We start from the raw sequence: 13,784 nt of genomic DNA, 5'->3' as shown, positions 1-13,784 counted from the left end.
AGGGCCCAGAGGGCCCCAAAGACCCTCATGCCGCACGGGCACGATCCTGCAGTCAGGGGGCGGCGAGGCTGCAAAACCGAATGTGCAGGGGGCAGCGAGGAGATTCCAACTCCAAGAGCACCTACAGCGGCGATCCTCACACACAGTTAGTCGCTAAGGTGCCACAAGTCCTCCTTTTCTTTTAGTGTAAACCAGGGGTTCTCACAGCAAGTGGTCTGTGGCTCCTCTGATAATTTTTCCTAAACTGCTTAATTAACTTCGGGAAAAACAAATAAGAATTCACAGACACATGTCCAAATTCTTGTAATTTATCTGCCTAGTTTTGTTTTGTTTTTTTGCTGCAGACTCAATAATAGCCACAATGTACAGTGGTCTCTATTCTTTACTGGACCTAAACAGAAGAGAAACACAAATAAGGTGCTTTGAGCATTCTTGTCTGTTTTTCTTGTTGTTCCTTTTGCTTTTTGGTTGCTTTTTAAAAAAGACGTGCCAGCTACAGTGTGTGCTGTGAAAAGTAATATTAACAAACATACAAATCTCTCTTTCACAGCAGACTTACTGAGCCCTGGCAAGCCCGGGGACAAATTAAGCCCTGGATGGTGAGGTGGTAATGGGAACCAGGGGTAATGGCAGCAGGGGGCCAGGGGCGAAGGAGAGTGAGCTCAGGGCCAGAGTCTGGCACCACATAGCCAGGGGACAGGGCCTGGGGATGAAGCCCGAATCCCCTTGGCTAGAGCCTGCCACCTGCCATCCCAGGGCTGAAGTCCAACCCCACCACCCTCGGGAAGGTGGGAAACTCGCTGGCTGCCTCCTCCAGCTTGTGTGTCTCCAGAGGAGGGCAGGGTCTAACCACTGGTTGTGGCCCATGGGGAGGGGCTGCTGCTTTGCCCCCCCATCACCGCCCAGGAGACTGTGGCTGCAAGAAAAGCCCCTGGTGGCTGCATGCGGCTGCAGTGGACACATTTGAGAAAAGCTGGTATAAACTGAGTTATACCCTCAGCCGAGCTGATTGGAAAACGCAAAAGAAATCAATTCCACAAACATTTTTGACATTTTACACCAGTTTTTGTGTTGCAGGGTTTGAAATGGGCCTAGTTTTCATCTCTCTCTATTTTTTGCAATATCTTTAATTGAAATTGTTTTCAAAATGGCTATCAAAACTTTTCATTTATCAAACCCAATTTTGATAATCATTTTGATTAAAAAAATATTAAAAATTATGAAAAAACCCCAAAACACTAGATAATATTGGGCTACTTTTTGATAAAAAGACCTTTAGTTCAAAATGTTTGTCTAGCTCTAACCATAAGCAATGGTTTATTAAAAAATTAAAATATTATATAACAAACAAGGAAAGGGGAAATTAATTGATAGTAATGAATATAAATCAGGAATTATGAAAAAATAAGAGAAGCAAAGTACATAAGGAGAAATCTATGGCCAGTAGAGTTAAGAACAAGGAGTTTTAAAAAATATTTTAGGAACAAAAACAATTCTGACAATGGTACTGATCCACTACTGGATGGACACAGTAGAATTATTAATAATAATGCAGAAGAGGCAGAAGTGTTCAATAAATATTTCTGTTCTGTACTTGGGGAAAAACAGATGATATAGTTTCATTATATAGTGATGATAACTTTCTTTCCATTCCACAAGAATCCCAGGAGAATATTAAACAGCAGCTACTTAAGTCAGATATTTTAAAATCAGCAGGTCCAGTTAACTTGCATTCCAAAAATTTTAAAAGAGCTGGCAGAGGAGCTCGCTGGACCATTAATGTTGATTTTTCAATAAGTCTTGGGGCACTGGGGAAGTTCCAGAAGACTGGAAGAAAGCTAATGCTGTGCCAATTTTTAAAAAGGGTAAAGGGAATGACTTGGGTAATTATAGGCCTGTCAACCTGACTCTCATTCTGAGAAAGCTAATGGACCAGCTGATAATGGGACTTAATTCATAAAGAACTAAAGGAGACTAATTTAATTAATGCAAATCAACATGGATTTATGAAATATAGAGCCTGTCAAACTAACTTGATATCTTTTTTTAATGAGATTACATGTTTGGTTGATAGAGGTAATAATGTTGATGTAACATATGTAGACTTCTGTAAAGTGTTTGATTTGGTACCCTCTGACATTTTGATTAAAAACTAGAACAATAAATGGGTTCAAAACTGACTCTCTGATAGGTCTCAAAATGTAATTTTAAATGAGGAATCATCAATGAGCAGGCATGTTTCTAGTGGGGTCCCACAGAGTCTGGTTCTTAGCCGTACTCTTATTAACATTTTTATCAATGACCTGGAAGAAAACATAATATAATCATTGACAAAGTTTGCAGATGACACAAAACTGGGGGAGTGGTAAATAATGAAAAGAACAGGTCACTGTGTTAGAGCAATCTGGATCACTTGTTAAACTGAGTGCGAGCTAACAATAAGCATTTTAATACATCTAAATATAAATATGTACATCTAGGAACAAAGAACATCAGCCATACTTACATGATGAAGGATGCTATCCTGGGAAGCCGTGACTCTGAAAAAGATTTGCGAGTCATGGTGGATAGTCAGCAGATCATGAGCTACCAATGTGATGCTGTGGCCAAAAAAGCTAATTCAATCCTGGAATGTATAAACAAGGGACTCTCTAGTAGGAGTAGAGAGGTTATTTTACCTCTATGTTTGGCACTGCTGTGACCATTGCTGGAATACCGTGTCCAGATTTGGTGCCCACAATTCAAGAAGGATGTTAATAAATTGGAGGAGTCAGAGATGAGCTACAAGAATGACTAAATGATTAGAAAATTCTTCTTCAGGTCAGCTCTGTGTAAGGGTTGAAAACTTGTCTCTCTCACCAACAGAAGTTGGTCCAATAAAAGATATTACCTTACCCAGGTTGTTGTTCTATTGTCCTGGGACCAACACGGCTACAACAACGCTGCATTTAATAGATTATGGACCAGATTCTTATCTCAGTTACACCAGTGCAGATGAAAAAAAACAATGAGGAGTCCTTGTGGCACCTTAGAGACTAACAAATTTAGCTCACGAAAGGTTATGCCCAAATAAATTTGTTAGTCTCTAAGGTGCCACAAGGACTCCTCCTTGTTTTTGCTGATACAGACTGCTACCCCTCTGAAACCTGTCACAGTCAGATGGAGTTATTCTGGATTTACAACAGTGTAGATGAGATCAGACTGACCATATGTGTACTGTTTTCTCCCAAACACAGAACATGATATATCCATAAGACTATTTTACGTTTAGGACATTTTTTGGAGCACAGAGCAGTTAGCTCTGAGACTAGAATCTAACATGATCAGGGTCAAAATTCTTGGAGAATCCCTGAAAGCAGGAAGAGGAAAACAATCATCTTTATTTATGTGCTGTAATTGGTGGGCAGATTCTGAAGCTCTCTGTTCATTTAACAATAATATGTAATTCTCCTGCTTTGAATGTTATCACATTTTATTGGTATTTGGTTTTTACAAATTATTTAATTTGTCAAGGTTAAGACAGCTCAAAAGAGCAACCAGAAGCATGTTTGTATCCAACATATGATGTATGAACACAGAGGGGTCCAAAGTCTAACAGAATGCATTTCTTTTTTGTTACTTTAGTAAAGTAGTAAAGTAAGATGTATGGGCAATGCATCTTAGTATTTACCAATATGCAGAGGGAAAGAGCTCATACCCTTGCTTGCCTGGGCTATGTGCTGGCACTATGTAGTCTTCACACTGGAATATTATACATCAGCTCCAGTGATAAGCCAATCTGAATACTCAAGAGTGAGGAATGCATAGAAGTATAACAGCCTCCATCTGGGTGGCTGGCAATATGAAAAATCCAGTCCTGGGACTACACACATACTCTTAGCCTTACAAGGACTCTTTCCCTCTAATCTCAATTATCTGTCTCTGTATTTGTACTGCACTCACCAGTGGAGTTTTTGAGCACTTCACAAGTATGTTAACGTAGAAATAACAATCTTTTCTTTTGTCCTTCCCCTGTCGGAGAAAAGGCATGTTTGCATGCAGGTGTTTTGTTTGCTTATGTTTGTGAGTGTTTTTATTGAGACAAAGCTAATGCAAAGAGATGAGTTTTGCATTTAGTTCTGAACATGAGTGGAAGATCTGTGGTTTATCTTATCTCTTTCTGGGAGCGAAGAAGAGCACCCTAGGCTTGGGGGCTGACATCCAGATACAGTGACCTTTTTGTTCACTATCTCTGCTTTATCCCTCATGTCCAGAATGATGCCATCACTACAGGAATAACATACATCTCTATAATGCCTTTCACTCCAAAGTGCTTTACAAATTTATCTGGAACTCTGCTCAGCCTCTGCATGGGGATTATTTTACCCATCTCTTGAGCAAAGTGCTGGCTCCTGTGCTGCTCTGTGTTCTTTCCTGAACTGAAGAGTTCTTCTGTGGCTTGAGAAGGGTTGGGACCAGATTCACTGGGTCCGAAACTCCCTGCAGCCAGGCTGACATCTGTATATTATAGTTCTAGTTATTTTAGGGACTTGAGAAATCTCTTCTATGTTAATTTGCACAGTGATTACGCTACACTCCGTTGTGTCCACCCGTGCATCCCAGTAACACTGCTGGTCAGTTTTCCCAGCCTGGAAGCCAAAATGGTGATGGCTGAAGGCAGTGGCTATTTTATCAATCTACTTTCTATACAAGAGATTGCATGGAGGCCAGAGGGTTGTGGAGAGAACAGGGGGCCCTTCCCTGTGTTTCCAGCTGGAAGCCATAAATAATCGCAGTGTTGATAACTCTCTTGAGTTTATCATAAGGTTTGTGATGTTTGGTGTTTTCTCTTAAAGCCCCAGCTCCTGGAGTCCTATGATTAGAAAAGAATCTCAGCTTCCAAAAAAAACAACAAGAAGTTTCTAGTCTTCACGATTGCAAAGCCTGAAAAGATGACCCATGCCCCAAAAGGCTCATCAAAAGAAGCCAACATTTATTATTATATTTTAAAATCTCAGCTTTGGGAGTGGGGCTGACTCTCAGTTTTGGAATGCTTGAGGCAGTATAACTTGCATGCTGGCAATATAAGTCTCTGCCCTTTCTGGACACTTGGAGTTTCCATTCAACATTGTCATGGTTTCCCCTTGGAAATTAGCCACTTGAGGTTCAAAACAAGTTTTTTTAACATGAGAAAAGTCAGAAATTGTCTGAGAGAACCCTTTCCCACATCCTTCCCACTGGACTGTTACCTCCAGCTCCCTCAGGTATCTGGGGAAAATACATGGAGGAATCAAATATAGTCATAATGCATATGGATGTTTTTCCAGCTGAACAGAGGAACCACAGAAGAGAATTAAGGTCCATGCACAGTTGAATGTTGGCCTTCCTGTCGAGACAGTCAAAGGGTCCAACTGCAGTGGTAGTGATGGGTTTTGTGCTGTGGGAATGGGACAGAGATCACCAAACTCATGTCACACAGGCCACCAATACTAATGCCTTTCCATCTCTGCTGCCCTGGACAGGCCCAGAAATGGAGACCTACAGGAGAAAGGCTCAGCACCTTTCTGCCAAACTCTGGAACTCCCCAGCAGGCCTTGGGACATGGCTTGTAGCTGTGGTTTCCCTAGGAGTTCAATGCTATTTTATACATTTGTGAGAAACTTTGAGAAATGTTGTTAATGACTGGCCTGTCACATTCCCCAGCTCCAGCAGAGCAAAGTGACAGTAAAGCCAATAAACTCAGCAGTCACTGAGAGAACTTTTGGCATCTTAAAAATGAGATTCAGACTCCTTGACTAATCCAGTGGAACATAATTTTATAGCCCTTCCCAAGTATGTCAGCAATCCCTGGAATGTTGTGTATCATGCTCCGTGGCCGTAATGCAGGCCAATTATCTTATGGCTGGGCCAACGTGCATTTAGTGTCAGATGAAATCAATGTCTCTGAAGATCAGAACCTTCCTTGTGGAATTAATGACACTTCTCCTGGAGAGAGAGGAATACAGAGTTGACTTAACAAGCAAGGCCTGTTTAAACTAATTAAATAGTCTGAGTGGCAGCTTTGTTGGGAAGATATGTTTTACACAGAACAACTTTACCCTGGGTGGAATGGCAATTGGAACACTGACAGGTTTCAGGGGGTAGCCGTGTTAGTCTGTATCAGCATAAACAACGAGGAGTCCTTGTGGCATCTTAGAAACTAACAAATTTAGTTGGACATAAGCTTTTGTGGGCTAGAACCCACTTCATCGGATTGGAACATTGTAAAGCAGTAAAACAATGTGGGATTTTGCCCTACTTCATCCTATCTCCAGCCTCAATGCTGGATCCTATTGTAGTGCCCACAAATTAAATTAAAGTTTCAGCACTAAATGTTTAATAAGTTAATTTCATTTGTTACTTGATTTCTCAGCATCAGTACAGGTGGGAGACTCTCCTCTTCTTGCACCCTGTTACTTCATCAGGGTGACAAAATATTTTGTAGCTGATGAGTGGAGGGAATGAACTCAAATTTACTTGTTTGCAACATAACCAGCTTTTGGAAGGGGGGAAAGCCTGTGGGAACAGACAGCTCTAAGATGGGAGAAAGGGTCCTGCACACTGACAACCGCTGGGATTGAGGTAAGGTCATAAACGCTCTAGGATTGGGGAGAAGGAAATCTTATAGCACATACATGATTTTATGATGATGTACTATCTGTTCCTGACAGCTCCTCCCAAATATGCTTGGCCCTATATAGACACAAAAGAAGGCTCTGTTCCTGCCTAGAGAGCTTACACTTTGGAAAAACCCAGCATGCAGACAGACGTGACAGAGGGGAAAGTGGTACAACGAACAAGTCAGGTTGGCAAGTGTGACAGGTTATTGGCCCCACACAAGAATAGAAAGGGTTAACCTCAACAGGGAGCAGAGGAGGTGAGTCCTCCAAGTGGCCCAGAGAGGCTGTGTGAGGCACAGCCTATCAGAGAGAGGCTGCAAGGAGCAGCCAATCAGGGCCCAGCAGGCTTACATAAAAGGAGCTGCAGAGCAAAGTAGAAATCAGTTGCTGTGGGAGCTGAAGGATCTAGGAGTGTGTCTCTAGCAGGCTGAGGGTCCTCTGGCACTGTGGATAGAGAAGTTGCTGGCAGGGACTGGGGGAGTGAAAGGGAGCTCCTGGCTGATAGGCTGAGGCCTTGAGGAAAGGGTGAAGAAGGTGCTGGGGCCCATGGGGAAGTGGCCTAGGGAAACATACTGAGCTGTTGGATGGGCCTGAGTGTCTTCCCCCTCCTCACAACTCATCACTGGGAAAGTGGCTGGACGGTTGGATTGCAGTATTGTCCACTGGAATGGGGGAGCACAGATGGTGACACAGCTGGATGGCTGTGTCCTGAAGAGGATGCTGTGGTCCTTGGAGTGACATGGGTCTGAGAGTAGATATGACAGTGGGAGAGGCAATAGCAGGAGAGGACATACCAACCTGTGGAGCTAATCCCCAAGATGGCCAGCAGGAGATGCCCCCATGGTGAGTCATGCCCCATCACAGCAAGAGGCAACTGGCTATGCCGCAATAATAGTGTTTTAATAGTCTATAAAAAATATTGTTATCTCCATTATCAACCACCTCATGGCTTATATGCATCATTGTAGAAGTGGGATTTCAGGAGGGAATTGAATGAGGAGAAGGCAATTCTGTGGGAAAGTTGTGTTGGCACAATGGAAACATGGGTCTCTGGGAGAAAATATCGAGGGGCCTGTGTAGCGTATAGGAATTGATCGCTTTTCCTTTAAAGCGGGGCAGGCAAACTTTTTGGCCTGAGGGTCACATCAGGGTTTTAGAAATTGTATGGAGGGCCAGTTAGGGGAGGCTGTGGCAGGCTGTGCCTCTGACTGCCCCCAGAACCCCTGCCCCTGATTGCCCCCTGCCACCGCATCCAACCTCTCCTCTCATTCCTGACTGCCCTACTGGGACCCCTGCCCCCATTCAAGTCCCCTGCCCTCTGACTGCCCTGACCCCCTATCCACACCCCCTGACCACCACCCCAAACTCCCCTGCCCCCTTACCGCGCTGCCTGGAGCACCGGTGGCTGGCGGCCCTACAGCCAAGCTGCCAGGGCGGGGTGCCGGGGCTGTGGGGGAGAGGGAACAGCACGGGAGGGCCAGGGGTGAGCCTCAGGGGCCAGGCAGGAGGGTCCCGTGGGCCAGATGTGGCCCACAGGCCATTATTTGCCCACATTTGCTTTAAAGGGTGTGTTAGGCCTTCAGTGGGCCCTTCCCAACTTTCCATCTCTTATTGCAGAACATAACAGAGCAGCAATGTCCATACATAGGTAGGCCTTGTGTGTTTGTATACAACTAGTAAACATGGTTATTTGAACCACAAGGGTGTCTGGGGGACTTCTTCTATTTGTAATCTTATGGAAAGAACAGGGAATCCACAAGATGCATCTTTTAACTCCTCCCTCGATTCTGTTCCTAAATTCAAGTGTGGACTTCAGTTTATGGTATCTGCCCTCCCCCTGGTTTTCACATTGAGAGCTAATCTCAGTGATGCTAGAAGTTGAGGGGCCCAGGAAACTGCCACACCCCTGGATTGAAGTAGTAATAACACCAAATACATAGTTTCCATCATCCGCACCCCCCCCCCCCACTATGAAAACTGTTCCAGCCTCCATGTCTAATCTTCTCTGATAACTATTGTTACTGTTACGGTAGTGGCTAGGGATCAACCAAGAACAGGGCCCCATTGTGCTAGAGTAATGGCCGGTCTCTGCCCCAACATCTGTCCAGCTACACAGACTGGACCGATGCAGCATGCGGGGCAGGGTAGAACACACACTATACTAGTGCCAGGATTTCCCCCCCCCCCCCCCACTTTCACCACAAGCATTTAGCTCCCATGGGAGTTAATGGGTGTGCATGGAGTGGCACAAGAAGCACACGCTTCAGCATGGCAAACGTGTGCAAGGAACTTGTTGCTGTCGCCATGGATCCTGGTCTCCTCTTCTGCCCAGATGTTTGTTTTTTTTCCTATAACACGGTGAGAGGCAAACTGGCATTTGGAATGAACGCCCGCTCACAAGATGTCGATGCCTTTGTGCTTTGGCCTGGCATGGAAGGGGGGAGCGTTGACAGCTGCCTCTGTGGCGGGGAGTCCATTCTATCCTTTCTGTATGTCGACTGGGTCAGGATTTTTGAGTAATCATCGGGTTAAAAACAATGGGATCCTAAGAGATGCGGAGCACCCGCAATACCCTCCACTTCAAAGGGAGCTGCAAGTGCTCAGCCGCTCTCAGCATCAATCCCTGTGTTCGTTCTGGATGAGGGGAGATGCCGTGGCAGCCATGTTTGTTGTGGACATAAGGTGACTTCTCTTTTGAAGGAACCAATCAGAATGCAGGGATTTGCATACTGCATTGTCCCTGAAAACCACACTGCAGCTGTGATTGGGAAACTTTAGTTTCCATGGTTCCAATGGTCAGAGCCCCTGTCATGTCTAGAACTATGCAGCACCTTGAGCTCAGACAGGCAGAGACCATGTCTCGCCCTGGGGCACTTGGAACATGTCCCCAGGCTGGTCGCTCTAGCACGCAGCTTTTCTGTGCACGGCAGAAGTTTCCCTGCAATATAGTTATTTTTGTTACATTTCCGTCTTGGAGTGGTTTGGACCCCTGGGCAGCAAACATCTTGCCAGCACAGGAGAGAGAGAAAGCAAATGGAGTGGAAATGCATAGCAAACTGGGATGCAATACCCAACAGGTCTCTCCCTGCTGTGTGACTCTTCCCCCCCACCCCCCGCACTGCCCCCACTATGAAGAGGGAAGGGCAAATGGGGAACAAATTACTCTGTGATAGGAAGGCTGGTGGAAAAACAAGACTCTCTAAAATTCCTAGTTGAATGAGGAATCTTAGCTGAGCCCACTGGGCTGCTGACACAGCCAGGCCTGCTGAGGGCTCTGCACATTAGCCCAATGGAGTTTCACGCTCTCCAGCATGTCCAGTCAGGTTTTTGTGCTTGTCTGTTAAATGCTTTAGCTAAAGTGTCACTTAACAAAACCATGAGCTACGTGAGAGCCAGAGTGGAGTGAGGGGCCAGGCAAGTTGCCACAGCCCAGGCTGACAGCAGCTCTGGAGAAAGCAGCATTTCTCAAATGTGGACACCAGAGGCTTTTCTTGCAGCCACAGCCTCCTGGGTAGTAATTGGAGAGGAGGAGCAGTGGACCCTCTCCCGGGGCTGCCAGAAGGGGTTGGGTCCTGTCCCCCTCTGGACCCAGAAACACCAGAGGAGCAAGCAGTCGGTGTGAGTTTCCCCACTTCCCTGGGGGTGGTGGGGATCAGGCTTCGGCCCTGGGGTGGTGGGCAGAAGGCTCCAGCTGTGCGGTGGCAGGTTCTGTCCCCCGGCCCTGGCTGCTCCCGTCTGGCCCCTCATCCATTGCCCCTGGCCCCCACTGCCTCCTTATCTACCTCCCCATCCAGGGCTTAATTTGTCCCCCAGCTTGCGGGGGCTGAGTAAATCTGCTGTGGAAAAGTGATATTTGTATGTTTAATATCACTTTTCACTGCCTCCCTGCAAGTCTGATTCTGGTGATCATTCTTCACAAACATAAATATTGCTTTTCACAGCAGCAGGCTTACTAGCTAGCAAGTCTTAAAAAGCAATACCAAAAAAAAACCAAAAGAAACAACACAAGAACAAGCAAAGCACCTCATTTTTTGTTTCTAGTGTCTTTAGGTCCAATAAAGAATAGACAGTTGTATGTTTTTGAGTTTGCCAAAAGAATAAAATAAATTATGACAATTTGGACACATGCATGTGCATATTTGTTTTTCCTAAAGTTAATTAATTATCTTAGGAAAAATTGTTAGAGCAGCCACCAGCAAGAGTTGGTGGTCACTCTCTGAGGCCATGAAAAAAATAGTTGAACACCCCTCCGGTGTTAAGTGTCACAATGCCATTGACATCAGTGGAACTGTCAAAGCTATGTGAACCAGCTGTGGGTCTGCCCATGTCTTCATCTCTGCTCTGTGAAATATGCCAGGTTCGCAGTGCACTGCTTTTCAAGCATCTCGGCCCCGGGATGTCCTCAGGAGGGCAGCACGCAAACTCTGAAGTTCAGCTTGGATGTGAATATGTCCAGGGCACTGTGGGTTTGTTGCATGTGCTAGTGCAGCCAAAGCCAGGCAGTCTGAATCTGGGTCTCTGTCCACACGACCTCAAAGGTCAGGAGTGGCAGGATTTCAGATCCTGTCTGGTTCAGCTCCATTTAAAGCTGCAGCGTTTTATTTATTAGAGCATAAGTTTTGGGGGGTACAGCTCACTTCATCGGATGCATTTGGTGGAAGTGAGTTGTAGCTCACGAAAGCTTATGCTCTAACAAATTTGTTAGTCTCTAAGGTGCCACAAGTACTCCTTTTCTTTTTGCGAATATAGACTAACACGGCTGCTACTCTGAAACCTAGCATTTTATTTGTTACTGACTAGCATTGGGAGCACAGGGAACGCCTTCCAATGTAAATCAGTCCTTTAATCTGAAACCCGAGAGCAGCTTATTACCGACAACCCAGCATTATCACCAGAGGGGTAAGAACCCAAGGTAACTCCGAGTTCCATAGCAACCAAACCTCCAAGTTTTAACATTCAGGGAAAATGTGATGTGGTTTTATTACAAGTTTCTCCTCTGCCTTCTGACCCTGCTGTGGCTTTCTGCAGGGTTTGAAACCTTGTCCCAGTTGATGACATCAACACAGCTTGGGAGCCATCGCCTGTCTGCAAACAGTATTGCAGCACATCTGAAGGGCTGCAGTGCAACCCACACCAGCGAGTCTCTGTGCATGGAACCCCATGCAGCAGAAATCCTTGACACCCCACATGGGTTTCCACAGTTGGGCCTTGTTTGGCCCTGTTTATAGCACCCTCCCATCTTCCCCAAGCTGCTGCAGCTTAATGCATTTCTTTTCACCCTCCAATCCCAGTATTCTTATTTATTATCCCTTTATTTATTATCAAGTTGCATCCGATAAAGTGGGCTGTAGCCCACGAAAGCTTATGCTCAGATTTGTTAGTCTTTACAGTGCCACAAGCACTCCTTGTTCTTTATTCTTCCAGTCTTTCCAGAGGGATCTGTTCTGCTGGGAGGTATTAATGGCAGCCATCAATCACAGACCTGGTAACAAATTGATGGGTGCACTAACCAACTTCATTCAGGCTAAATGAGGAGCAGTTAGATGCCCCTTCATTTAGTGATAGCTAAACAATAAAAGCCATTGCCCATAGCAAGGCCTGGATAGACACTTATCCATGTAACCCAAGGGGTTTTCCTCGAGACTCATTGCAACTGCAAGTGATGGGGCATTTATTTACTTGCATGCAGCTGTATGTGTCTGTGGGAAACCAGAAGGCGGGGAGAAAGCAAGTTGAGGAGGAGAGAAGCAGGGTGAGTGTGGCCCTGGGAGGAAGCCAACAGAGAAACATGTTATGTCTGAGGCTCTGGGTTCCACTCACTCTTCAACCGTAAGGGTCTCTGCCTTCAAAGTCTGCCTTGTACACTTGAGGGTTCCCTTGCAAAGTCCCTATTGCCTTGTCTAAGTTTTCAATCCCACTTGGAATGGGCAAAAAAGAAACTTGTTTGAAAAGGATTTAGAAAATCAGGAAGTTGGTCACTATAAGAAGCTGCCCATATGAGTAGGGCCCTTCCATTTTCATGGCCATGAAAAACATGTCACAGACCCCGAAATAAGCCTTGTCCTGTGAAATCCGATCTCCCCAAAATCAGCTGGGCTGGGAGGGACAGGACTTGTCTTTCCCCTGCATGGCTGTTATGGGGAGAGATCAGACCCACCTCCATCAGCAGCGCAGAAGTGAGGGTGGTACACCCTCATTTTTGTGCCCCAGCAGCTCCAGAGCTGGGCTCTGGACTGCTGCCCCTCCCCCACCACGACCTCGCAGCTCCTGCCTGGGTCCTAGTTTCAGGGCTTCTGTCCATGCGCCACTCCTGCCGGGGCTTGGGGTGCTTGAGCTCTGGAGCTTCTGCTCCCTCTCCCCCATGGCTCCTGCCAGCGGGGGCTGCTCCCCTCCTGTGGTTCCTGCTGGACCTGGGGGCCACCTAGGGTCCAGCCAAGGCTTGGGGCTTCCAGCTCCTGCCTGGGCTCAGGGACCTGGTCTGGGGCTGCCACCTCTCCACAGCTCTAGGCCCTGCAGCTGCCTCCTGCCCAGCTCTGGGCTCCCCCTGGCTCCTACCAGGGCTCGGGATGCCTGAGCTCCAGGGCTGCAACCGCCAGCCTCTCTTGGCTTCTGCCCAGGCTCCGGGTGCTCAAGCTTGGGGATGCTGCCTCCCCACATGGTTCCTTCCAGGGCTGGGGGTGCCTGAACTCAGGGCCTCCACTCCCTGTGGCTCCTGCTCAGGCTCAGGGACCTGCCACCCACCGCACCTCTAGCCCTCGCAACTCCTGCCTGGCTCAGGGGGCCCAGGCTCAGGGCTGTTGTCCCTGATGGCTCCTGCTTGGGCTCTGGGCTACCCAGGCTTAGGGCTTCTGTGTCCCCTCCCGCCACCCCCCTTCCCCATCCCAGCTCCTGCCAGGGCTCAGGGCTTCCACTCTGTGGCTCCTGCTATGGCTGGGGCACCCATGGGCCCATGCGTTAATCCACCACTGGCCCTGACTTGCAGCTAGGAGCCCCTGGCTGGGGTGAAAGTCTGCTGGGCTCTGAAGGCAGCACAGAAGTGAGTATGGCAAATCCTGCAACCCCCCTACGACAGCTTTGGGATGCCCCACCCCGCACAATCCCCATCAATATACATCACGCGACCAGCTAGCATGGACTACATACACA

The sequence above is a fragment of the Dermochelys coriacea genome, chromosome 14 (assembly GCF_009764565.3).
Source record: "Dermochelys coriacea isolate rDerCor1 chromosome 14, rDerCor1.pri.v4, whole genome shotgun sequence".
NCBI classification, from domain to species: domain Eukaryota; kingdom Metazoa; phylum Chordata; order Testudines; family Dermochelyidae; genus Dermochelys; species Dermochelys coriacea.
The sequence above is the reverse complement of the archived record's forward strand: the minus strand, read 5'-3'. Positions refer to the sequence as shown.